The sequence below is a fragment of the Ranitomeya variabilis genome, chromosome 2 (assembly GCF_051348905.1).
Source record: "Ranitomeya variabilis isolate aRanVar5 chromosome 2, aRanVar5.hap1, whole genome shotgun sequence".
Lineage (NCBI taxonomy): Eukaryota > Metazoa > Chordata > Amphibia > Anura > Dendrobatidae > Ranitomeya > Ranitomeya variabilis.
Genome location: NC_135233.1, coordinates 465,420,635 through 465,448,322, shown reverse-complemented (window position 1 = coordinate 465,448,322; position 27,688 = coordinate 465,420,635). Strand labels below are relative to the sequence as shown.

General features: G+C 41.0%; 1 long non-coding RNA gene across 1 annotated transcript in view; it reads right to left on the bottom strand.

Annotated features, from left to right (window-relative positions):
- LOC143809604 (uncharacterized) overlaps positions 1–25,775 on the bottom strand; it is a 29,383-nt gene extending 3,608 nt beyond the window's left edge. Inside the window, exons 1-3 of the long non-coding RNA XR_013222353.1 lie at positions 25,647–25,775; positions 7,243–7,600; positions 6,767–6,809 (exon numbers count right to left, since the gene is read on the bottom strand). This is a non-coding gene — a long non-coding RNA (uncharacterized LOC143809604). The remainder of the gene's footprint in view (positions 1–6,766; positions 6,810–7,242; positions 7,601–25,646) is intronic.
- Positions 25,776–27,688: the final 1,913 nt, after the last annotated feature.

Genomic DNA, 27,688 nt, shown 5'->3' with positions numbered 1-27,688 from the left:
AAGGAAAGACTATGGGTGCGTGGAAAAAATCAGACTGCACACGGATGACGTCCAAATGCGGTCTAATTTTCATGGGCTAACAGAATGGAGAAACTTTTCTTTCTTTCTCTCCACGTACAAGAAAAAATGATGACAATGATCAAAATGATCTGATTGTGGAGAAATCGGTCGTGTGACCCTGAGGTGCACATAGGTCCCTATGTTCTCTTCCATTATCATCATGGAAGTTTTAGTTCATGTGATACTAGCATCAGGGCTAAGAAGGTTGAACTTGATGAACCGTCACCTAGGTCTTTTTTCACCCTATGTAACTCCCGCTATGTAACTATGACCTGTAGACCTTATGTCTCTAGTGACGAGTTTTCTATTGTTTTTTTTTATTAACTAATTCCGGCATATTGAGGTTTGTTTTTCAAGCAAGATGCTGGGACTGACTCAGGATGAAACACCATTATAAGTGACTACTAGGATTCCTGGAGAGATGTAGTCATGTCAGGCGTTCTCCCAGACCTGCAGGAATTCTGGCCTCATATCCTAAAGCCACCAACACGGATAATGTTCTTGGATTGAAAAATGTGGCCATCTATAACAGAAAAACATTTACATTTTACATTATTCTCTTATGTGTGTAAGGGCTCGTTCACACCACCGTATATCCAGTCTGAGTGCTATCTGTTACCAAAAAAAATCATCACACAAGGACCAAAGTTATTTAATGGGACAGTGCAGATGAACGATTTACTTCACTGACTGAGTCGATTGGATCTGAAAAAATTGCACAATGCACAATTTTTCTGTGAAAATTGGATGAGACACACTCATTTATGATCAGCATGGTGGCTCAGTGGTTAGCACTGATGCTTTGCAGCGCTGGGGTCCTGGGTTCAAATCCCACCAAGGACAACATCTGCAAGGAGTTTGTATGTTCTCCCCGTGTTTGGGTTTCCCTTGGGTTCTCCGGTTTCCTCCCTCATTCCAAAGATATACTGCTAGGGAATTTAGAGCTGCAGCCTCTTTTTTTGGATGCAACTGTGACTGATGTTTTATACTGTCGTATGACCTTAGTGTAACACAGAATCTAATATAAAGTGTATTATCATTGTGTTTCTTAAATGACAAATGTTTGGAAAAGCAAAATCAAACAAAAAAACAAGCAAATGAAAAACGTGATTTTGTATTTTACTGGATGAACATTTCAGCATGCACCAAAACTAATGCGTTCATTTCCCCAAGTTAAAATTGTAGTTGTAGTGCAGTCAGTTTTTTCCTGCTTGTTGCGGCACAAGCCACAAATCATAGCTTTTGGCATTGCCATGTTAGCCTTGTGTTCCTTGCATAAAAAGAAAAAAAAATTGGACGCAACAACCCGATCATTTTCCTATAAATACATTTATACCTTCATTCTTAAAAGAAAACATGACATGTAAGACAAGTGACATATAAAGTGTAGTTAACTACACCTCCGCTGCCTGGGATCAATTACATGTAAGAAATGTATTCATGAAGTTTTAATTAATTAACTGCTCTATTACAAAACTAACATTGCATTATCTTTATTCTCATAAAGTGAAAATACTGCTCTAGTAACAATCTAAAAAATATTGCTCTACTAAAAATCAGCCTAGATTCCCCATAAAATGCTAATTTTACACCTCTGCAGTCCATGTGTACATAATAACACCTTTACTCAAAAACAATAAATCATCCGCGACATATAAAGAAACATGTAACATCATGAGTCACGTAATAACACAATAACATTACAGATACAAAATATCACATAAACTCCATGTATCAGTCAGTCGTACAAACTATCCTCCCGTATATCCCAACTTACAACTTACGTCTCACCATGGAAATCTCTTTTCACATCTATATAAAAACTCTATATAATAAAATATAGCAACAAAGTATCTTTTAACATATGAACTGGTGAATATATAGAATTTTTATAATATATAGCTATTCAGCATTCCCAATATATACTCCATTATATACTTCAGAATTGTTCTCATTCCAAGGGATAAAGACCAATAAGTGCCTAATTTCCGGGGGAATGAAATCCAGGAAGCGAGGGGGGAGTTTGAGACAGGGAGCTTTTGAAATGTACCTGATGCTTCTAAAATACTGTAAACTCTCCAGTATAGGTACAGAGTTATTGCAAAAGTGTTGTAAAAAGTATTATTCAGTAAAACTTCCTCTTTTATTAGGCCAGGTTCACACGGTGAGAATTTAATGCAGATTTTATAATCAAATTTTTCATGTGTAAAATCTTTAATCAGTGTATAGAGATGTTTGCCTTCATTATAATCCTCCCTCTTATGATAAAGAGACTTCTGAAAAGTGTTCTGCACAAAAGAGGGAATTAAATAGCCCCAATTGCAACTTTGAAAATTGCAAGTTTTCAACATTTTTTTTAAATATATATATATACTGCTCAAAAAAATAAGGGGGAACACTAAAATACCACATCCTACATTTGAATGAATTAAATATTCTCATTGAATACTTTGTTCTGTTGAAGTTGAATGTGCTGACAAAAAAAAATCACACAAAAATCATCAATGGAAATCAAATTTATTAACCAATGGAGGTCTGGATTTGGAACAATACTCAAAATCAAAGTGGAAAATCAAATTACAGGCTTATCCAACTTCAGTGGAAATGCCTCATGACAAGGAAAAGATGCTCAGTATTGTGTGTGGCCTCCACATGCCTGTATGACCTCCCTACAATGCCAGGGCATGCTCTTGATGAGGCGGCGGATGGTCTCCTGAGGGATCTCCTCCCAGACCTGGACTAAAGCATCCGCCAACTCCTGGACAGTCTGTGGTGCAACGTGATGTTGGTAGATGGAGCGAGACATGATGTCTCCGATGTGCTCCATCGGATTCAGGTCTGGGGAACGGGTGGGCCAGTCCATAGCTTCAATGCCTTCATCTTGCAGGAACTGCTGACACACTCCAGCCACATGAGGTCTGGCATTGTCCTGCATTAGGAGGAACCCAGGGCCAACAGCACCAGCATATGGTCTCACAAGGGGGCTGAGGATCTCATCTCGGTACCTAATGGCAGTCAGGCTACCTCTGGCGAGCACATGGAGGGCTGTGCGGCTCTCCAAAGAAATGCGACCCCACACCATTACTGACCCACTGCCAAAGCGGTCATGCTGAAGGATGTTGCAGGCAGCAGATTGCTCTCCACGGCGTCTTCAGACTCTGTCAGGTCTGTCACATGTGCTCTGTGTGAACCTGCTTTCACTGTGAAGAGCACAGGGTGCCAGTGGCGAATTTGCCAATCCTGGTGTTCTGTGGCAAATGCCAAGCGTCCTGCATGGTGTTGGGCTGTGAGCACAACCCCCATCTGTGGATGCTGGGCACTCAGACCATCCTCATGGAGTTGGTTGCTAACTGTTTATGCAGACACACGCACATTTGTGGCCTGCTGGAGGTCATTTTGCAGGGCTCTGGCAGTGCTCCTCCTGTTCCTCCTTGCACGAAGGCTGAGGTAGCGGTCCTGCTGCCGGTTTGTTGCCCTCCTACGGCCCCCTCCACATCTCCTGGTGTACTGGCCTTCTCCTGGTAGCGCCTCCAGCCTCTAGACACTACACTGACAGACACAGCAAACCTTCTTGCCACAGCTCGCATTGATGTGCCATCCTGGATGAGCTGCACTACCTCTGAGCCACTTGTGTGGGTTGTAGAGTCCGTCTCATGCTACCACGAGTGTGAAAGCACAACCAACATTCAAAAGTGACCAAAACATCAGCCAGAAAGCATTGGTCTGTGGTCCCCATCTGCAGAACCACTCCTTTATTGAGGGTGTCTTGATAATTGCCAATAATATCCATCTGTTGTGTATTCTATTTGCACAACAGCATGTGAAATTGATTGTCAATCAATGTTGCTTCCTAAGTGAACGGTTTGATTTCACAGAAGTTTGATTCACTTGGAGTTATATTCTGTTGTTTAAGTGCTCCCTTTATTTTTTTGAGCAGTGAATATATATACAGTGGGGCAAAAAAGTATTTAGTCAGTCAGCAATAGTGCAAGTTCCACCACTTAAAAAGATGAGAGGCGTCTGTAATTTACATCATAGGTAGACCTCAACTATGGGAGACAAACTGAGAAAAAAAAATCCAGAAAATCACATTGTCTGTTTTTTTGTCATTTTATTTGCATATTCTGGTGGAAAATAAGTATTTGGTCAGAAACAAAATTTCATCTCAATACTTTGTAATATATCCTTTGTTGGCAATGACAGAGGTTAAACGTTTTCTGTAAGTCTTCACAAGGTTGCCACACACTCTTGTTGGTATTTTGGCCCATTCCTCCATGCAGATCTCCTCTAGAGCAGTGATGTTTTTGGCTTTTCGCTTGGCAACACGGACTTTCAACTCCCTCCAAAGGTTTTCTATAGGGTTGAGATCTGGAGACTGGCTAGGCCACTCCAGGACCTTGAAATGCTTCTTACGAAGCCACTCCTTCGTTGCCCTGGCGGTGTGCTTTGGATCATTGTCATGTTGAAAGACCCAGCCACGTTTCATCTTCAATGCCCTTGCTGATGGAAGGAGGTTTGCACTCAAAATCTCACGATACATGGCCCCATTCATTCTTTCATGTACCCGGATCAGTCGTCCTGGCCCCTTTGCAGAGAAACAGCCCCAAAGCATGATGTTTCCATCACCATGCTTTACAGTAGGTATGGTGTTTGATGGATGCAACTCAGTAAGTTGTGTTTCTACCAAACAGTTCCAGTTTGGTTTCATCAGACCATAGGACATTCTCCCAAAACTCCTCTGGATCATCCAAATGCTCTCTAGCAAACTTCAGACGGGCCCGGACATGTACTGGCTTAAGCAGTGGGACACGTCTGGCACTGCAGGATCTGAGTCCATGGTGGCGTAGTGTGTTACTTATGGTAGGCCTTGTTACATTGGTCCCAGCTCTCTGCAGTTCATTCACTAGGTCCCCCCGCATGGTTCTGAGATTTTTGCTCACCGTTCTTGTGATCATTCTGACCCCACGGGGTGGGATTTTGCGTGGAGCCCCAGATCGAGGGAGATTATCAGTGGTCTTGTATGTCTTCCATTTTCTAATTATTGCTCCCACTGTTGATTTCTTCACTCCAAGCTGGTTGGCTATTGCAGATTCAGTCTTCCCAGCCTGGTGCAGGGCTACAATTTTGTTTCTGGGGTCCTTTGACAGCTCTTTGGTCTTCACCATAGTGGAGTTTGGAGTCAGACTGTTTGAGGGTGTGCACAGGTGTCTTTTTATACTGATAACAAGTTTAAACAGGTGCCATTACTACAGGTAATGAGTGGAGGAAAGAGGAGACTCTTAAAGAAGAAGTTACAGGTCTGTGAGAGCCAGAAATCTTGATTGTTTGTTTCTGACCAAATACTTATTTTCCACCATAATATGCAAATAAAATGACAAAAAAACAGACAATGTGATTTTCTGGATTTTTTTTTCTCAGTTTGTCTCCCATAGTTGAGGTCTACCTATGATGTAAATTACAGACGCCTCTCATCTTTTTAAGTGGTGGAACTTGCACTATTGCTGACTGACTAAATACTTTTTTGCCCCACTGTATATGTATATATATATATATATATATATATATATATATATATATATATATATATATACAGTACAAACCAAAAGTTTGGACACACCTTCTCATTTAAAGATTTTTCTGTATTTTCATGACTATGAAAATTGTACATTCATCACACTGAAGGCATCAAAACTATGAATTAACACATGTGGAATTATATACTTAACAAAAAAGTGTGACACAACAAAAATTATGTCTTATATTCTAGGGTCTTCAAAGTAGCCACCTTTTGCTTTGATGACTGCTTTTCACACTCTTGGCATTCTCTTGATGAGCTTCAAGAGGTAGTCACAGGGAATGGTTTTCACTTCACAGGTGTGCCCTGTCAGGTTTAATAAGTGGGATTTCTTGCCTTATACATGGGGTTGGGACCATCAGTTGTGTTGTGCAGAAGTCTGGTGGATACACAGCTGATAGTCCTACTGAATAGACTATTAGAATTTGTATTATGGCAAGAAAAAAGCAGCTAAGTAAAGAAAAACGAGTGGCCATCATTACTTTAAGAAATGAAGGTCAGTCAGTCCGAAAAATTGGGAAAACTTTCAAAGTGTCCCCAAGTGCAGTGGCAAAAGCCATCAAGCGCTACAAAGAAACTGGCTCACATGAGGACCGCCCCAGGAAAGGAAGACCAAGAGTCACCTCTGCTTCTGAGGATAAGTTTATCCGAGTCACCAGCCTCAGAAATCGCAGGTTAACAGCAGCTCAGATTAGAGACCAGGTCAATGCCACACAGAGTTCTAGCAGCAGACACATCTCTACAACAACTGTTAAGAGGAGACTTTGTGCAGCAGGCCTTCATGGTAAAATAGCTGCTAGGAAACCACTGCTAAGGACAGGCAACAAGCAGGAGAGACTAGTTTGGGCTAAGGAACACAAGGAATGGACATTAGACCAATGGAAATCTGTGCTTTGGTCTGATGAGTCCAAATTTGAGATCTTTGGTTCCAACAACCGTGTTTTTGTGCGACGCAGAAAAGCTGAACGGATGGACTCTATATGCCTGGTTCCCACCGTGATATCAATGAAAACCTTTAGCACAACTATGAGTGGTGCTCAAGTAGGGGCCCAATTCGTGTCAAGTTATTTACAGACTTGGCACACACTATGTAGATGCGGTGGAAAAAATTTAATAAAGTGCAGTACTTACAGTAACAGTAGACGTTTCGGGCACAACGACCTTCATCAAAGTACTGAAAAAATAATAATACAAAAACCAAAGTATATACAAATTCCATATTACAGTCCAGGAAACATCTTTAGTATAGAAAATAATGGCGTATAAATATCATGTTCATTATAGCCAAAATGAGTAATAGATTATTGCAGTATAGATCAACAAAATGAGAGTAGCATATGATAACCACCTACCTAGAGTAGTGTACCGTATAGGATGGTGGGGCAATGTGTCCTACAAAAAAGGACATGCATATAGTGCATAGAGTGGCTAATGAGAGACATAGGAGTCAGTGAAACACCGCAATGATGAGGTACATACCCCTAATTAGCGCTTGTTTCTAGAGTGATTCTATGGATCTGTGGGTATAAGTATTAACATTATAGGTTGTTAGACCGATTATAGATCGGTGCCTGGAGTTGCTGTGAATGAAGGGTGAAAACACTTACCGATCTCGGTATGGGATGTGGAGTGAGGACGCGGTGTCCACCGCTAGTCACGTTCATTGTGCAGCGTCCTGTGCTGGTATCTTTAAAATGCAGTAGCGTGGTGACTTGGAATCGCGCTGCCGAAAGTCGCCGACCGGAAGTGCCATATTGCGCTTACTAGTGACGCTGGTTTGCCTTCCACAGAGCCAGAAGTGGGTGGAGAAAAGTGGTAGTGCGTTCAAGTAATGCTGAATAGTGTTCCATAGGCCTGAGATAGCTAGTGGGTGTGTAACACCGAGAATATAAGGCTGGACTGCTATGTGAGAGGTGGATCCGAAGATAGAGGGTGCTCTTTCCATGTCAGTTTTGATTAGTAATTCTGCAATAAGAGATAAAGAGAGTTAGTATTCAATGCATAAACTCTATGGTAGCTATAACTAAGATTTGGTTATCAATGTAGTAATACATTTTTAATATTCCAATTTATACATGATCTCCATATATAATATAATATTGTATACAATTACAATACCAATATAATTTTACGACTGTGGCAAAAATGATTGAATTTCATAGTCCTTATTAAGGCCTGGTTCCCACCGTGAAGCATGGAGGAGGAGGTGTGATGGTGTGGGGGTGCTTTGCTGGTGACACTGTTGGGGATTTATTCAAAATTGAAGGCATACTGAACCAGCATGGCTACCACAGCATCTTGCAGCGGCATGCTATTCCATCCGGTTTGCGTTTAGTTGGACCATCATTTATTTTTCAGCAGGACAATGACCCCAAACACACCTCCAGACTGTGTAAGGGCTATTTGACCAAGAGGGAGAGTGATGGGGTGCTACGCCAGATGACCTGGCCTCCACAGTCACCAAACCTGAACCCAATCGAGATGGTTTGGGGTGAGCTGGACCGCAGAGTGAAGGTAAAAGGGCCAACAAGTGCTAAGCATCTTCGGGAACTCCTTCAAGATTGTTGGAAGACCATTCGCAGTGACTACCTCTTGAAGCTCATCAAGAGAATGCCAAGAGTGTGCAAAGCAGTCATCAAAGCAAAAGGTGGCTACTTTGAAGAACCTAGAATATAAGACATGATATCAGTTGTTTTATACTTTCTTGTTAAGTATATAATTCCACATGTGTTAATTCATAGTTTTGATGCCTTCAGTGTGAATGTACAATTTTCATAGTCATGAAAATACAGAAAAATCTTTAAATGAGAAGGTGTGTCCAAACTATTGGTCTGTACTGTATATAAATATATATACACTACCATTCAAAAGTTTAGGGTAATTTAGAAATTTCCTTATTTTTGAAAGAAAAGCACAGTTTTTTCCAATGAAGCTAACATTAAATTAATCAGAAATTCACTCTATACATTGTTAATGTGGTAAATGACTATTCTAGCTGCAAACGTCTGGTTTGTAATGCAATATGTTCATAGGTGTATGGAGGCCCATTTCCAACAACCATGACTCCAGTGTTCTTATGGTACCTTGTGTTTGCTAACTGTGTAAGAAGGCTAATGGATGGTCAGAATACCCTTGAAAACCCTTGTGCAAGTATGTTAGCACAGCTGAAAACAGTTTGGCTTATTAGAGAACCTATAAACCTGACCTTCCTTTGAGCTAGCTGAGAATCTGGAGCATTACATTTGTTGGTTCCATTAAACTCTAAAAATGGCCAGAAAAAAGGAATTTTCATGTTGTAGAGATTAGACTGAAAGAATCCATTGTATCTTTCTCCTGAAACATCTGGCTCATATCAAGAAACTTGAGCAAGTTGACATTTCCTTTTTATGCACGCATTCCTTCTGTCATTATAGCCTTTTACCTACATACTAGAGGTTGTAAATTTCACAGTATAGATAAGCTTTGTAAGAGAATGTGAAATAATGAGCGCTTGTGCGCATGTCTGCAAATGCATAACTCTTTTTCTTTATAAAGGAGGGGTAAAGCCCAGAGAGTCAGACGCGCTCCTGAGCTTCCCCTGTATATGATCACACAATACTTTGTTTGCGTGTCATTTACCTGGAAGCTTACCTCCAGTAAGCCAGGGACTGAGAAGGACTTAACACATGTGAAACTCAACAATCTATTCTTGTTCTTAGAAATGAAGGCTATTCCATGCGAGAAATTGCCAAGAAACTACAACGGTGTGTACTACTCCCTTCAGAGGAGAGCACAAACAGGCTCTAACCACAGTAGAAAGAGAAGTGGGAGGCCCCGCTGCACAGCTGAGCAACAAGACAAGTACATTAGAGGCTGTAGTTTGAGAAATCGATGCCTCACAGGTCCTCAACTGGCAGCTTCATTAAATAGTACACGCAAAACTCCAGTGTCAACGTCTACAGTGAAGAGGCGACTCCGGGATGCTGGCCTTCACGGCAGAGTGGCAAAGAAAAAGACATATCTGAGACTGGCTAATAAAAGGAAAAATTGATATGGGCAAAAGAACACAGACATTGGACAGAGGAAGATTGGAAAAAAATGTTATGGATAGACGGATCCAAGTTTGAGGTGTTTGGATCACACAGAAGAACATTTGTGAGATGCAGAACAACTGAAAAGATGCTGGAAGAGTGCCTGACGCCATCTGTCAAGCATGGTGGAGGTAATGTGATGGTCTGGGGTTGCTTTGGTGCTGGTAAAGTGGGAGATTTGTACAAGGTAAAAGGGATTTTGAATAAGGAAGGCTATCACTCCATTTTGCAACGCCATGCCATACCCTGTGGATAACGCTTGATTGGAGCCAATTTCATCCTACAACAGGACAATGACCTAAAGCACACCTCCAAATGATGCAAGAACTATTTAGGGAAGAAGCAGCAGCTGGTATTCTATCTGTAATGGAGTGGCCAGGGCCGTCACCAGATCTCAACCCCATTGAGCTGTTGTGGGAGCAGCTTGACCGTATGGTACGCACAAAGTGCCCATCAAGCCAAGACAACTTGTGGAGGGGCTTCTGGACGCATTGGGTGAAATTTCTCAGATTACCTCAGCAAATTAACTGCTAGAATGCCAAAGGTCTGCAATGCTGGAATTGCTGCAAAGGGAGCATTCTGTGACGAAAGCAAAGTTTCAAGGAGAAAATTATTATTTCAAATAAAAATCTTTTTTTCGAACCTTGTCAATGTCTGGACTAGATTATCCATTCATTTGGCAACTCATTTGATTAATAAAAATATGAGTTTTCATGGAAAACACAAAATTGTCTGGGTGACCCTAAACTTTTGAACGGTAGCGTATATACGGTATACTGTATATATATATAATTACCATTTTATAAAATACATGTAGCACTAAAATTTGATTTACACAACAGGTCATTTTCTGTGGGCACGTTCCCTTTAGGGAGTTTGCGCCTACGTTTACCGCCTCGAGGAGGAGAACAAACACATTCCACACCTTGGATTGAAAGAAAAGAAGTGTCAAAATCATAAACGTTCAAACAATGCGCTGACACCATGAGTATATTTTTGTTTTCAGAGTTAGAGACATCAGAGAAATGTTGTCTAACATGAACTTTCCGATTATCGGTAGTTTAGGTTGTACATGATGCAAGAAAAATAAAATAAAAATAAAATATTAACTACAATAAAGCAATTTATATTCTCATCTGGTTATACAATGATATGTGGGAAACCACTATAATAATTACTACCGGTAATAGATCCTGCGGGCTCTGGTCGTCTCACCCAGCAGAACATTGTCAATAGTGTGTATAGGACGACATTACCAAGTATGAATAGTGGCGTCTCCCACTGTATTTCATTGGTAGGTATGAGAATTGACTACAAGGTATAGTGAATTCCGTATAGATTTAACAGGCGGTGGTCCGTCCCCTTACTGTCCGCAACTGCTACTATGGGTGCAGAACTCTTTAAAGGGTTGTCCAGGCTTGGGGTTCAAGTCTGCAGTCACTCTGTGTGGCTGCAGACTTGTGAATCCTCACAGCGTGCAGTCACATACCGACCTTGCATACATGCAGTCACATACCGACTAGACATGCATGTCCTCACTCAATACAAGTGAATTGAGCGAGGCCAGGCACGTCTAGTAGGAATGCGTCCGGAAGCATTCAAATTTTTAGGACTTATATGAAAAATTAAAGGGAATCTGACTCGCCAAAAATCGTATATGAGCTAAGGCCACTGGCATCAGGGGCTTATCTACAGCATTCTGGAATGCTGTAGATAAGCCCCCGTTTGTTTTTAAATCCGCCATATGGTTCCAGAGATTATTAATTTTTTATTTATTTATTTTTAAATCAGCATTGTTTCCATGTGGCTGTACATGTGACAAGGGGTTTAACATACAAAATACATATATAAATTACAGTGAATAAATTAACAGTGACAGACTGGTACAAAGTATGGGAGTGGACTCTGCCCTCATGGCCTTACAATTTACACAGGAATATGAGCCTTTTTATTTAGTGTGCCCAATATACTAATCAATATGGTCTTTACAAGAGGCATGGCTCACGGGATCCTCAGGGGCGTGGCTTTACGTTTCTCTGCATAATTACTCTGTGAGCCACGCCCCTTTACTAAAGACCATAAAAATCAGCACTAAATATAAAGGCCTGTATCTTTGGAACTGTATGGTGGATAAAAAAAACAGGGGAAAAAAGGATATCTACAATGACCATAATAATTCCAAGGTCGACGATTATTAATTTGTTGGTTTCCGCAAATTACCACTTACGTCTCAGTCTTATGTCTTGGCATACATTTGTAAATCAGTGATTATAGCTCTTTAGTAAAATACAAAAAATAGTCTAATTCCGTAAGTGCTTAATTATAGGAGGACAAAAACGATCGTGTGTGGTCCTTTTTTTTTTTTTAGAAAATTCTAATAACATGATTCCGGTTTGCACTCAGCAGAATGAAGAGTAAACTAAATAATCCTCTGGACAAGATGTGAGCACTTGGCAGAACTATAAAGCTTTAGAATCAATTTTTTACTATTGTACATAGGCATAAAAAATAGTCGATGACAAGTGGCTAACTGATGCAAAGCTGGACGAAAACCACAAGACTTTCCCCAGAAGTCAGAACATTTAACAAAGTGCCCTGGCATGTCTCCTGTAGCCGCACTGCAGGGGAAATGTATATTTTTTGCCTGGTTTACTCATCAGGTTACAGGAGATCATTGGGGGTCCCAGCAGGGGACACTTTCTGATCGTTGGGGGTTTCGAGCAGGGGACACTTTCTGATCGTTGGGGGTCCCAGCAGGGGACACTTTCTGATCGTTGGGGTCCCAGCAGGGGACACTTTCTGATCGTTGGGGGTTTCGAGCAGGGGACACTTTCTGATCGTTGGGGGTCCCAGCAGGGGACATTTTCTGATCGTTGGGGCTCCAGGCAGGGGACATTTTCTGATCGTTGGGGCTCCCGGCTGGGGACACTTTCTGATCATTGGGGTCTCAGCAGGGGACATTTTCTGATCGATTGGGGCTCCCGGCAGGTGACACTTTCTGATCGTTGGGGGTCCCAGCAGGGGACATTTTCTGATTGTTGGGGCTCCTGGCAGGGGACACTTTCTGATCGTTGTTGTTCCCAGCAGCGGACGCTTTCTGATCTTTGTGGCTCCCAGCAGGGGACACTTTCTGAGCATTGAGGCTCCCGACAGGGGACACTTTCTGATCATTGGGGCTCCCGGCATTGGACATTTTCTGATCGTTGGGGCTCCTGGCAGGGGACATTTTCTGATCTTTGTGGCTCCCAGCAGGGGACATTTTCTGATCTTTGGGGCTCATGGCAGGACACCTTTTCTGATCTTTATGGCTCCTGGCAGGGGACACTTTCTGATCGTTGGGACTCCCGGAGGACATTTTCTCATTGGGGCTCCTGACAGGTGATACTTTCTGATCAGCTTATTGTTAAAAGGGACCTTTCCTTTTTTAACCAAAAGTAAGCATTGTCCAAAGATGACAACCACTTTAATGGCCGCCTTTTATGACATCTGAATATTGGTTCAATTCTCTTATTTTATCATCTATTATAGCTATAAAGGAAAATATACAGAAATACTATGAAACAGAAAAAACCCTTCTAAATACAAGAACCATATCTGAAGTGCTAGTAATTCCTGGAACTATAACATGTTAAAGGGAACCTGTCACCCCGTTTTTTGAAGATGAGCTAAAAATAGCGTTAAATAGGGGCAGAGCTGGGCGTTACATTAGTGTCTTTGTGTGCCTTTATTACCCACCTATGCTGCCGAAATACCTTTGTAAAGTCGCCGTTTTCTGCTGTCACTCACGCTGGTCTGGTCCTATGGGCGTGGTGACAGCGCTGTTTCTCCCCCAGAATCCTGCTCATCATTACGTTGGTGGCGTAGTGGTGTGCGCATGTCCAAAAGGCTAATCCACTGCCCAGGAATATCATCAGAACATTACTTTTTTTTTTAATAATAATAATAATGATATTTATGAATTGTTAGGACTATATTTTACATTTTTTTGCTCTTTCTAGATTTAAATAAAAAATCCTAAAATCTTGCAGGTTTCTCTGTGACTAATGAGCTTGATAGTAGGCTTACACTTCCTTTCCTGCAGATATAATCTTATAGCAGTCATGTCATAATCTTCCCAGCCAGAGGTAAGGTCTACTATTAAGATCCATAACTGATAATAGAAAGTGGTCACAGCTCACCTACTCCTCCCTCCCTGCACAATGTCCTCGGCACTTGGAAAGAGGTTTTTTTTAATGGTTTTCCATTTTACTTCCAGATTATTGGGAACGTAAAAGACAGAATGCCTAAAAATGTAAGTATTGAAAGGAGCAGTGAATATGATGCAAGAAGACAGGAGCCGGTGATACGTTTTGTCTGGTGATTGCAGTTCTTCACAACATCACGTGGGTCACAGTTCTTCTGGGATTTTGCTTCCTAAGAGCACAGCTCCTTTATTCCAGGCGTTTGTTGCTCCCTGCGGCAATCGCTTGCACTACAGATTCTGGACTAATAGGCGAGTCCAGATTACAATGACATGTGATACTTTGTTGACAGGACATCATTAAATTGGACCAAATTACTATAATGCTGGGCTGTATCTGTGCTGCACGCCAGCTGTCTGGATGCAGTTTGCCTCAAGGGCGAAAAGAAATGATTTTCTGGATACTGTCTATGATGAAGACTAAATCCTTTGTTTATCATTGTGATGGCGATTCTGGGTCTTTTGGGGTTGAGGTCATGATAAAATAATGTATGATGACTATATACACTTTGATTATTACCTCTTCTCTTATATAACGATATACGACAATTCTATGTTACGGTATTTGCTCACTTTTTCTATATATTTGTACCCAGTTATACTGTTAGTAGAACTCCTATTTGCTGCAGCCTCAATTTTGAGAGATCTTTTTTTTTTTTTTTTTTTTTAGCAAGGACAAGTATTTAATATATGGAGAGTTAATATTGTATAACATTTGGACATTCTCTTTCTTTATGTTTAAAGATTACACTTGCAAAAAAATCAGTAATATTTTTCACTAGTTCTACTGAATTTGACACAGTTTTTTTTTGCTCCTTTGCTGCTCTGTTCCTGAGATATGACCCCCTTTTCACTTTTCGCACTCTGTACACATGCCTAGGGTTGAGGACCATGCTCACTTGGACAACAAGACTAGATTTAAGTACAGAGAATAGATAATGGAATGAAGAAGGAAAAAAAAAAATCAAAACCAACTACTCCAGATTCTGAAGAACAGCGGCATTTAGTCCATGTAAAAAAATTACATATTTGTGTCAATTAACTGTTCCTTTACAAGAGAAGTAGAAATCTACTGTTATGTCATCTATATGATTAGGTTAACTCTGTAAAATATTGTATAAAAACAATATTTTTCTTTTTATTAATCATTTCCATCGCCATTTGATTTCCGACTATTTCTCCCTTCACAGTTCATCTGCCTACAGCCAAAATCTTAATTACAATGCATGACTTTTTCGATACATTTTCTAGTATTTTAGACAAAATGTTTCCAAATAAGAGATGGATTTTAAATAAATAGTTCAAATAGTTTACAGGAATTGTAGAGGTTGTCAAGCACTTAAGTATTGCTAGAAATTAAAAGGGTTTTCCAGGACTATGTTATATTTTTACTATGGGACTAAAAACTAACAGAGGTAAGCACCTGCCTGTTCTAATCGGCGTCATGTCAGAGCAGTCACTGACCGCTCCTGCTGGCGATTCAGCTGCTCCACGTCAACAAAGCAGCTCTTCTTCTCTTTTCTGTTGATGGGACATGACTGATAATGCCCTACTAATTGATAGGTGGCTCTCCGCAGTTGGGCAGCGGGGAGCTGGCTGTCAATCAGCATGACGCTGGCAATCACACCCCATCAACAGAGCAGAATGGAAGAGGAAGAGCTGCTCTGTTGACGTGAAGCAGCTGAATCAACGGCAAGAGTGGTCGGTGACCGTTCTGATTGGAACCAGACAGAGAAGGTAAATAGTTAGCAACTAGCTGCCTCTTAGTCCTTATAAAAAGAAAGATAATCCTGGACAACCACTTTAAATAATCTCCACAAATCTGAGTTCTGAGACCCCACTGATGGACTGTAATCTTTGGGAGAAGTGAGTGGTTATAAATCCTTGAAGCAGCAGCTATTAAAAATGATTACTTGGCTGCTTTCCTCTGGCTCATATTTGGGGAATCTCCTAGGAGTAAGTGAGAGAAGTTTGTAAGAGGAAATGTTTGTGAAGTTTTCATTCTTCTGGAGATTTTGGCATGATGTAATCTGGAGTCGTTACTTTGGCACCATGTGTTCCTAGATGCAGGTTTTTTTTTCCTAATTCCGTCTCTTTCATTGTAGATGTACATTTGTATCCGTTCTTTGATATTTTGTTTCTTTACTTCTTGACCATATTGTAAAGTTCTGCAGAATATGTTTACAGAGTACAAATAAAGATTAAAAGGATATGGACACCATATGTGATCATCGGTCCGATCTCGGATCACATCGCACGGACTGTCCACGTATCTCCCGATCCGTGTGCGACAGCTTTTTCATGCTCGGATCTGGAGACGCGCGGCCAGTCTGTGTCTTGCGATCAGAGATCAGACTGATGATCACAAATGTCTGAAAGAGCCCTAACTCTGTATTTTACTCAGCTCATTTACAACCACAGACTACAAAGGAGAGCTGGTCATAAATACGGTGAGAGAAGCTGAACACAAGGCAGATAAAAGCTAAAAACTCCCCATCAGAATGGTGTCACTGATGGGTCCTTAGTTTACTCATTCTGCAGCTAGAATTAGTGCAATACACAGGCTATAGAAAGAAAACGGAGCAAAATTTTTAATGGAACCCAGTTGCAAAAATAATTTTAGCCCAAAATTACATGTATTTACCATTTAATAAAAAAAATTCCACCGAAGGTGTAAATATTCTTTAATATGTTAGAGATGTGAATGCGCAATTGCAATGGAGGCAGGGATCATAAATAACAGAGGGTCCTTTGATCCCACCACCTCACGTGACAACCCTAAGGTCACTCACTTCCCAGCACCCAAGGCTGATACTTCCTGCCATTTAGTACTATCATATGAGGAGGACACAGCCAGAAAATGGCCCCTGGGCAAGAGCGGTGAAGGGTCCCTTTTCAGTCTAGTAGCTCATCATAATGCACAATTCCTCCTGCTTTGGAGGCGATAGTGGGCACCTTATCTTTTGGGCGTCCGCACAGATTGCACCAATGATATGTTCCTCTCTGGATCTTATACCATCCATGAAAGTCTTGCTAAAATCTGCCTAAAATTTGGTTGTGTTTTTTTTTTTATTGCAGCAGTGAATGCAGTTAAGATCAGATCTGAAATAACGCTCCAGGAGAATGGAAAACACCCGCATCCCACAGCGATACTTAAGATAAGAGCAACAACTATCTGCAAGTCTTAGAAGGGCTCACGAAATGAGAGGATGGGAGAAGAGCACAATAGAGACCTCACTTGGAAGAGTTATTAGAAAAAACCTCAGTCAATGTCAGGAAAGACTCACGTCCTGCCTGAGGCAAACAAGTAAGGCAAAGAGCAGAAAAACAAAAGTGACAGGACAGAAGATCATGACCTGGGGCTGGACAAGTGCCAGTGGCAGAAGAACAGCAATCTTTGGCTTTTGGAGGGTTGTTTTTCCTTTAGACATATATAGTGTTCATGTTTTAGGGGTTCGCGCTCTTTGGTAGGTGCGAGGATACAACACAGGCACGGATGTCTAATAGCAAAGTAAAGCTTAGTGTTCTTCATAAACTTCAGAAATTAAATACAGCTTTTCTTCAGCCCAAACCGAATAACAAACAAAACACAGTCCTTTCTCAGGCTAGGCAAAGAAAACAAGACAGTCTCACCCATACATCAGTATAGGCACTGCTGAGGCTCAGTTTGATCACCATTAATGGTCAGTCTCCAGCTCCAACACATCAGACACAGCTGAGCCAACCCAGCTGCCTATTATTGGATCTGCAAGCCCTGAACTGGAAGTATGGGAACGACCTTTCCCACCCAATCTCTTTTGGTCGCTCCTAAATCCCAGACCTAAAATCAGGTCCCAATAAAAATCCTCTGACTAACGTACCATTTCTGATGTATTCTCTTTCGGGAGTTACATCACTGAGGTCAGCCTCGTCAGTGACACATATCTCCATCCATGCCTTTACCACCTGTTTCCTTACAATGTGCATCTGAGGCCTCCCACTAGGCCCCAAAATAGTAAAGTATTCATGAATCCTGAGGCGCCAGACTTAAAGAGTTAGATCTTTATTCCAGAATATTAAAAGATCACACTAGGCACAAAGGCAATGTTTTGATCATATCTGGCCTTTCTCAAGCCTCAGCTGTATTTTTGTAAGGATTATCCTCTGCTGCCTCAGGATTCTTGGATATTCCAAGGTTTGGGAATCCATGTGCTTGTTATGGCCCGGAATATCATCAGTCCTTTAAATAATGATATTCATCTCAGTATGAAGAACTGACTATACTTAGGTCCACAACAAGTAACCATGATGTTCCATAGAAAAATGTGGAATGGGATCTCACTTCACCAAGAATAATCTGGTCTCCGCTCTGTTTGAGGTTTATTTCCTTAAAGGAGTTCTCCATGATTTAACCCCTTAATGACCGTCAATACGCCTTTTAACTGACCTGAGATATAAGAGAATAGCCTCCCCATGCAGGTGACAATCCAGCAGCTGTTGGCTTTCCACTATAGCTGACAACTTCCACCAGCCACGATCAGTGTGGTCACCGTCCATATCTGTTTAACCCCTTAGATGCTGCTGTCAATAGTGACTACATCATATAAATGGTTAACGGAGTGTGGGGGCTTCCTCTTTATCCCAATTGGTGCCCTCAGATCATCATTTTGTGGTCCTGATGTTTGCCATGGCAATTCACGACCAAATAGCGGCCTTAGAGTCGGATGGCTGTTGTAACCTGTTCAGAAGTTAGAGCCATTTAGGTGGTAAAAATGCACATTTTCATTCCTATCATGCCACTTTGCATTAATTCCTGAAAATCACCTGAAGAGTTAATAAACTACCTGACTGCAGTTTTCAATATGTCAGGGGGTGCTGTTTTTATAAGGTATAATGGTATACGTTTTGGGGGTTTCCCATATATGGGAAGCCTAAAGGCACTTCAAACATGGATAGGTCCCTAAAAAAATAAATTTTGTAAATTTCCTTGAAAAAATGAAAAATTACTACTACATTCTTTAACCTCCTAAAATGCTAACAAAATAAAAGAACATTTTACAATTGGTACTGATATAAAGCCGACATGTGGGAAATGCTATTTATTAATGTTTTGCTGTGGTATGATTATCTGGATTATAGGGATAATCATTCAAAGTTTGAAAATTGCTAATTTTTTTTACATTTTTCTCAAATTTCTGATACTTTTTATAAAAAAAAAACACACAACATATCGACCTATATCTATAATTGTCATAAAGAATAATGTGCCATGAAAAAAAAATCTCAAAATCACTGGGATTTGTTGAAGCGTTCCTGAGTTATTACCACATAAAGTGACACTGGTCAGATTTCAAAAATTTGGCTCCATCACTAAGGGGTTAAAAGACTGTCAAATGTCTTGTTCACGTGGCCGTATTTTCAGTCCAAGTGTGATCCGATAAAATAATGGATTGCACACGGAACAATGTAATTCTATGGGGCAGAGCAACATGTTCAACTCACTCTAAAGAAAAAATGACAACATTCCCGAGTTGGATCCGATTTTTAGAATGCAATCAGCCATGCGAGTCAATGAGTTTATGGAAAACATTGGCCTGCACTCGGATGACATCTGAGTGCAGTCTGATTTCCGTGGATGGACAGAATAGAGAAATTTTGTTTATTATCTTCTCCTCATCCGAGAGAATCAGATCACACTGTGTTTGGTGCACCCTAGGTGTGGCTCAGCGAATTGTTCTGCCCACTGGTTTTGCATGTCCTGCCTCCCTTACTGGTGACTGACAGCACTGGCTTGCCTAAACTTTTCTTTGCAGACAGTATTTGCTACAGGAAAACTAGAACTGTCAATCATCAGTAAGTGGGACAGACGCAACGACTGGAACATAAAAGGCATTTTTATATACAAGGCCATTTTTTTAGTTTATATTTATAGTTTCCTGACAAAATCCATTTAAGTAATGTCTCTTTCTTTTTTCTTTCCCATTCCCAACCTTATAGTAGATTTTCAAAAATTAAAAAAGAAACTATAATGCACAAAGATAATGCACACAGTAGGATAACGCACTGTCATAAGTGTGTCAGAGGCTGCAGACTGTCGCTCTCCATCTGACTGAAGAAAGTCTCAGCAGTTTGCTTTGTAGACTTCTTCCTGGGCCTTCTGACTTTAGGACCCAGTGGCAACCTCATCCAGCTCTAGTTGATACACCTGGACCAGGGTGTATATAACTCCCAGCTTCCTGCTAGAAGGCATGGTTGATATTTCTGGTTCCAGTTCCCTGTTGCGGCTTGGAGCTATCTTGGGCTATCTTCCTCCTTGGTGTTGCTGGAGGATGTCTGTGTTTCTCTCTGAGTCTACTCAAGCTAAGTGTTCCCCCTTGTTTGTGCATCCCATCTGTCTTTAGTGGTAGTAGGGAATGAATAGTGCATCCTGTCCTCCAGGTGCAGGGCTTATCTTCAGGGTCAGGCAGGGATTCGGTATCCTGCTCGGCGATAGGTGCGGAACCAATATAGGGACAATAGGGCAGACACGGTGACGTTATATCTGTCTAGGGGTCTCTATTCCCCCCTTCCCTAGTGTTTGGTTCCCTTTCCCTTATCCCTTTCTGTTGCACTTAGCCTTTCCTACGCTGTGCACATAGTAATGGCACAGTAATAAACAGCACATGAAGTATACGCACTTAGTAGTAGAATGTGAACATTGATATTATATTCAGCAAAGTAACACTAGGAGTGTAGTGAAGGTGCTTGCACACGGTGCTCTTGAAGCACACAAATAATGCACATAGTAATATCACAGTGAAGGAGAAATTCACACAGCGTTATCACCAAGCACATGATTATACCACTGCACAGAAAAGTGCACTTAGTCCCTGATTCATCCTGATGTTTACGTCAGAATTCTGGGGTTCAGAGCTTGGGCTATCTTTTTATAACCGAACCCTGCTTTACTCTTCTCCACAACTTTATCCCTGACCTGTCTGGTGTGTTCTTTGCTTTTCTTGATGTTATTTTATCACTAAAGTTCTCAAACAAACCTCTGAGGTCTTCAGAGAACAGCTTTAGTTATACTGAGGATAAATTACACAGAGGTGGACTCAATTCACTAATTATGTGACTTCTGGGGGTCATTAGCCACACAGAATGTTATTTAGGGGTATCAGACTACAAGAGGCTGAATACTAATGCACATCACAATTTTCAGATTTATATTTTTAAAATAAGTAGAAAACCATGGAGCATTTACTTTATACTTCACAAATACTTGCTACACTGTGTTGGTAGATCACATAAAATCACAATAAAATACATTTAACTTTGTGGGCGTGACGTGAAAAAATGTGGAACATTTCACAGGGTATGACTAATTTTCAAGACATTGCATATGTACACATGTATTATATACTTATACATGCACACACAAATAACTTATTGTATGTAAATATACAGTATATGTGTATATATAATGTATGAGTATATATATATATATATATATATATATATATATATATACACACACATACATTATATACATATACACTGTATATATTGTATATACTTGCATCTCTCCATATATTTTATGCACCCTTTGTGGACGGTAGACTTCAGTGATCATTTCTGGCCTGTACATAGCAGCTCACGTCCTGTAATATTGTCCCTAGTGTATGTCTAAGTGCATAGGAGAAGGAAAACTAGATTTTATAGCTGACAGAGAGCAGGAATAAATGCGAGTAAATACGCCCTGGGGCACGTTTATAAATAATAATCACATAGATGGTTTTGATACTATATAATTTACATGATGTATACAAATATATGTGAAACCTGCACGGATGCCGTACCCATCGGCATAAAAAGCTGTAAGCCAGGTCTGATTTTCTGGTCATTTCATGGATCCTATAGATACAACTGGTTTAAAAAAAAGTGACTGGAAAACTGTTGCAGAAATATACATTTTAAGGGGATTGTGTAATCAGAAAATGACCTGTTATTTACATCAGGTTTTACGATTAAGTGTATTTTTTTTTTGGGGGGGGGGCTTTTTTTCCCCATATCACAATCTTTCTGAAAAGTATAAATATTGCAATATTCACTCTGAGCACCGAGGCTTTTTTAGACTGTAACTTCCAGCAGTTTCAGTAAATTCACATGCACATTAGCCACAATGCATAGACTGACTATCTTTTGTGTTGAAGCATTTAATGAGCGTGTGCAAAGGTGATTGTGAAGGGAGGGGGAGCTGGTAAATTGCCTATTGTTATTAGTGGATTATGTGGGCAGCACAGTGGCTCAGTGGTTGTCACTGCAGCCTTGCAGTGCTCTAGTCCTGGGTTCAAATCCCACCAAGGACAACACCTGCAAAGAGTTTGTATGTTCCTCCGGGTACTCCGCTTTTCCTCCAACATTCCAAAGAATCTAGGGAATTTAGATTATGAGCCCCATCGGGGACAGCGATGATAATGTGTGCAAAAACTGTAAAGCGCTGCGGAATATGTTAGAGCTATATAAAAATAAAGATTTAATATTATGTGTTAAAGTTGTTATCAGTTATTATAATCCTGCCTCTGATGATCAAGAGCCTGCTGAAAAGTCTTCTTAAAACTCTAAAAATAAACCCTAGAGAATGGTGTGAAAATGGTTCCATCTGATCGACAATTAGGATCAGGATAAAAATAAAAAATCTGTTTCTCAAGAGAAGATTGGTTAATCAATTCTGGTTATCCCTACCCCTTTATCTTGCCCCATCACTTAGCGGACCTTGATGGACATGTGTATTTTTTCAACTGTACTATGTAACAATACAAAACAAATTTCACATAATAAATTATTAAATATTATTATTTGCTAATACTATTTAGACTGAGAGCGTGTAATGGTATCTGATTTACAAAACTCTGCGGAGGTCCTCGGATACGTTCCCCGTCCCCCCGCCTCTGGGTGATCCTCCATATTTGACAGTGCGCTGCGCGGTGCTGACAGGGGCTGATTAGCTGGCTGCTTCTCGGGGTGACAACCTCTAACAGCTCATTTTGTAGCATAAATCCTCTAAGCTCCCATGCTTGGGGAATCATTAATTGCGGGCACTGGAGGGGATCAGAGTTCTGCCTGTTTCTTAAGGGTCATGATAATGAGATTCCTGCGTTCTCTACCACCAGGACGGCTTAAAGACTTAAAAATGAACTGTTGACAAGAAGCCTGGAGAGTGTGTGAATCTAAAGACGTCCAGCTCCTTCCATCATGGATCGACAGGCTGCACTACATTCTGCATTCACACAGGCACATCTGTGCATCCGTATTTAGATAAAATCAGTATTTTTAGACTGGTATCAATAGTATTCGAGACTCCTATTGATTAGAGAACCACTTTGTATACTCTCAAAGGTCCTTTAGCACTAAATTAAAGGGAATCTGACAGCGGGATTTTTCTACTTAATCTGAGAATAGCATAATGTAGGGATAGAGACCATGATCCCAGAGATGTGTTATTTACTATGCTGTGTGCTGTTGTTTCAATACAATCAGTGTTTTATCAGCAGGAGATTATCACTACAGCACTAGCTCTCACGTGCAAGCCAGTCCAGCTAATCTATGTAACCCCGCCCCCACCACTGATTGATAGCTTGCTGACAATGTACACAGGAAGCTGCCAATCAGTGGTGTAGGCGGGGTTATGCACAGCTCAGCATTCAGAGCACTGCTACATCTACAAATGAGAAAACAAGGATTCTTTCAAAACTGCATGAAGCAGCCTAATAAGTGACTCATCACTGGAATCAGCCTCTCTGGTCCTACATCATGCTGCTCTCAGATTGCATAGCAAAAACCTGAGTGAGGATCAGGCTATAAGCCAATGTAAGAGACATCTGATGAGGGCTTGTCTTGGGAAACAAAAGGCTCTGACATTGTCGAAATCCGTGACTACCAACATATAGAGCAGCGTTCCCCAAATCCAGTCCTCATGAGCCACCAACAGGTCGTGTTTTCAGGCTTTCCTTAGTATGGCCCAGGTGATGGAATTGTTGCCTGTGTAGATGATGGAATTCTCACCTGTGCAATACTAAGGAAATCCTGAAAACATGACCCGTTGGTGGCTCTTGAGGACCGAACTTGGGGAACTCTGATATAGAGTATGTGCAAATAGTTATTAAAAACACACCTGAACTATGAATACCACCCAAAGAAAAATAGGTGCATATAGTCTGCTGAAAAAATATTTCTTTAAACCTTATTGAAAAATTGAACAATTTAAAATACATATAAAGTTCAACAGCGAAATTCAATGGAGGACCACGTGTTGCATTTGCATAGTTATATCTAATCAATATGGTATTATACAAAGTAAATAATGAAAATGTGGATTTCTTAATAGATACAAACTTAACCTCATGAACTATCATATATATTTGCATAGTGCATGGGTACAGTCATATATATTTGCCCTGATGAAGCAAAGGGTGAAACGTACGTCGGGGCACCAGGATCACATTCCACATTGGTCTGCAAAAATATGTGCGTTATCTTGTTGTTAATGGTTTATCATTCAAGACAGGAGTTTGTATCTGTTAAGAAATCTATATTTTCATGGGAGAACTGACACTTTTAAGTTGCCCACTACCTGATAACAGTTGGCACATCCTGCAGACAATCTAATGTGCACAGGGGTTCTACTGATATTTTCGGAGATGGCTTTACATAGTATTACTACACATAAATCTGAAATCTCTGAAGAAAACTACAACATAAAACAGCATAAAGGGCGGATGTGGATACAAGGTGACACAAGGCCAGACAGATATATTATATCAGAGCCTGTAACTTTATTAATGGAGAAGAAACAAAGGATTGCGTCAAAAGATGGGAGGCCGAGCGATCAGAAGAAAAGGAAAAAATGAGAAAACTAATCTCTTAGCCTTAGAAGAAAGGCGGTGATGAGCCAATGATGTGATAATAAGACCATGGATAATAAAACGCTGGAAATGATGGGGTGATAGGATTATAAAAAAAAATGACAAGGAAGGTTGATGAACCATTTGGAGGCCACATGTTCTTCCTCCAGACAAGGGGGACATATGAGAAAGATATGTTCTACAGCAAAGTACAAGTACACAAACTATTCGGGTCATATTGGGGGACACAGATGGAAAACTCACCAGGTTCTATGATCCAAGTGTTGGTGTATGCAAATAACTCACATCTAGTAGATATGGGCATGGGGAGCAATTGTGTCTGCGCAAGAACTTCAAGTACCTCCTAGTCCTAATTTACCCACGAAAGGACCAAACTAGATTGTTTAGTATTTATTTTACCCGCTTATATAGCACAATCATACTCTGCAGCACTTGAAATAATGGGTTTGTCTGGCCTTAGAGTGGCTACAGACTTGTGAGTCTTCACATGAAGATTCTCCGATGTCGGCATTGGGAATGTCAGATAGTGACCCCATTTATGACTTGCATACATACGGTCACATGCCAACTAGACGGTCGCGGCCAATACACTTGTATTGAACGAAGACAGACACAATCTAGTTGGAATGTGGCCGCAAGAATGCATATTGCACACTTTCAGTCACATGACCGACCACTCCTGAAGCTGACATTGTGCGCAATGCGCGGATTCACAAGTTTGCAGTCACATAGAGTGATGGCAGACTTGTAGCTTAAGGTCCGACAACCTCTTTACCATCATCTATACAAAGCATGTGAAATGTTGATGACGACCATACCTTTTTATTAAAAGTCTGCGCCTCTGTTTTCAAAGATTCCATTGGCAAACGTTTCGGCAAATGAGCCTGCAAATGCAAGGACTTGTCCTGCGCTTCCAGCTCGTCCAGTCTCTCCACGCTGGACTCCTGACAGGTCACTCTTCTCTGTGACCCGCTCCCCTCTGGAGCTGCAGCCATTTCCATAAGTGGTGCATGTGGAGATATAGGTTGTAAGCTTGTGTGCAGGGCCCTCACTCCTCCTGTAACTGTAGAAATGTGTCACATTGTGTCGCTTTTATTGTCTGTACATGGCCCAGCTAAATTGTAAAGTGCTGCGGAATATGTTGGCGCTATAGAAATAAATATTATTATTTTTATTAATAGTTCGTCTCTCACAATGTCATCAGGACTCACTGCGCATGTGTAACGTGGTGCGGGGGTGGTACTCGTCTCCAGCGCCCTGGCACGCTACATGAAAGTGTAGGTCCTGGCTGGGTGTGTGGGGGGCATTACGCCCATGCAGGCCACATGTAACCAATGTTGCTGGTTTGCCAGGACCAGATGTTTCTCAGTACAATGAGGGAGCCCACCAGTCATAAATAAACTCTTTACTGAACGGTGACTTGGTAGGGTTATACACATGGGATAGCGGGTACACAGTATTATGGACGTGTCCTTTACAGTATGAAGCATTTTCCACGCAGTATCCTTCCTCTGTAGTTCACTCCAGGGCTCTCTATGTCCGCTAGTTCTCCCTACTTTACCACAACCCAGCTTTAACGCTACAGTCCTGATCAACAAGTCTCATTTACTTGCTCTGTGGTTCTGCGTCCTCTTTCTCACTATGGCGCCCTTTAACTCTGATTCTGGACCCTTCACTAGCCCCAGTCTCTCGGTCCTGTTAAGGCTCGTTACCTTCTGCATTACAAGCCTAAGGTCCTGTGGTTAGGTGTCCTCTCCTAGGACCTGTCTGCAGACATCTCTGTCACTTATCCTCAGGATCTCTCTATCCCTTCTCTTCAGTCTCCTCTCATTTAGGATCACCCTCGAATGTGGCACTGTTCACCTCGGACCTCTTTGTCCACTCACCCAGCACTCGAGGCCCTATCTGTCTTCCTAGCAGGAAGCAGTCATTTTTCTCTTACACTCACCCCTCCCACTGTGGGCTAGTCCCAACTATTTACTGTAACTGTTCCTATAATCAACTAGACATATTTCAACATCATTAACACTTATCATATTAAACTATTCACACAAGAGACGCAGGACACAATTCACATGGCATTATACACATTGAAACTTGTCTCAGTAAGGGGGAAACGTGGGCAGCATGCCTATAGTCTTACACATGCGCTGTCCCAAGGAATAATGGCGCCCGCATGAGATTTCGGGCAGGGAAGCAAGTCACAGAGAATAGTGTCCTGTCAGTCAAAGACAGCAGGTGGTGGGAGGAGAAAGATGTCGGAGAGCTGTACGTGCAGGACAAGTCCCGGTCCTTGCACACTCATTTGCATAAATATTCGCCAACGGATTCCAGTAAAAAACGAGGCACTAACTTAATACAATAGTCTGGACGTCATCAACATTTCTGATGCTTTACATATATGATGTTAGTTTAGGGTTAGTTTAAGAATCTGCTCATATGTACCGACTACTGAAGCTCATTAGATGAACTGTACATTCCCACGTGTGCAGCCAGAGGTCACTAAAAAAAAAATGTGATGTGAAAGCCGATGAATTCAGAACTTGCCTAATTATGTAAAAAGGAACTTTATTTTCTTCATAAAAATTACCACATTTGTTTCATGTCCTATGGACTATTTTTTAAACATAAGCCGTGGTCACAGGCAAAAAATGTAATTTACCCAAAGAGAACAAGTTGCTTATCTTGTACAAAACTACTAATCCATTAAAGTGAACCTGTAAGCAGGTTTTTGCTATGTAATCTGAGAGTACCCTGATGTAGGGGCAGAGACCCTATTCCAGGGATGTGTCACTTAATAGGCTGTTTGTTTGTTTGTTGCATTTTTTATATAATCAGTAGTTCATTAGCAGGAGATTAT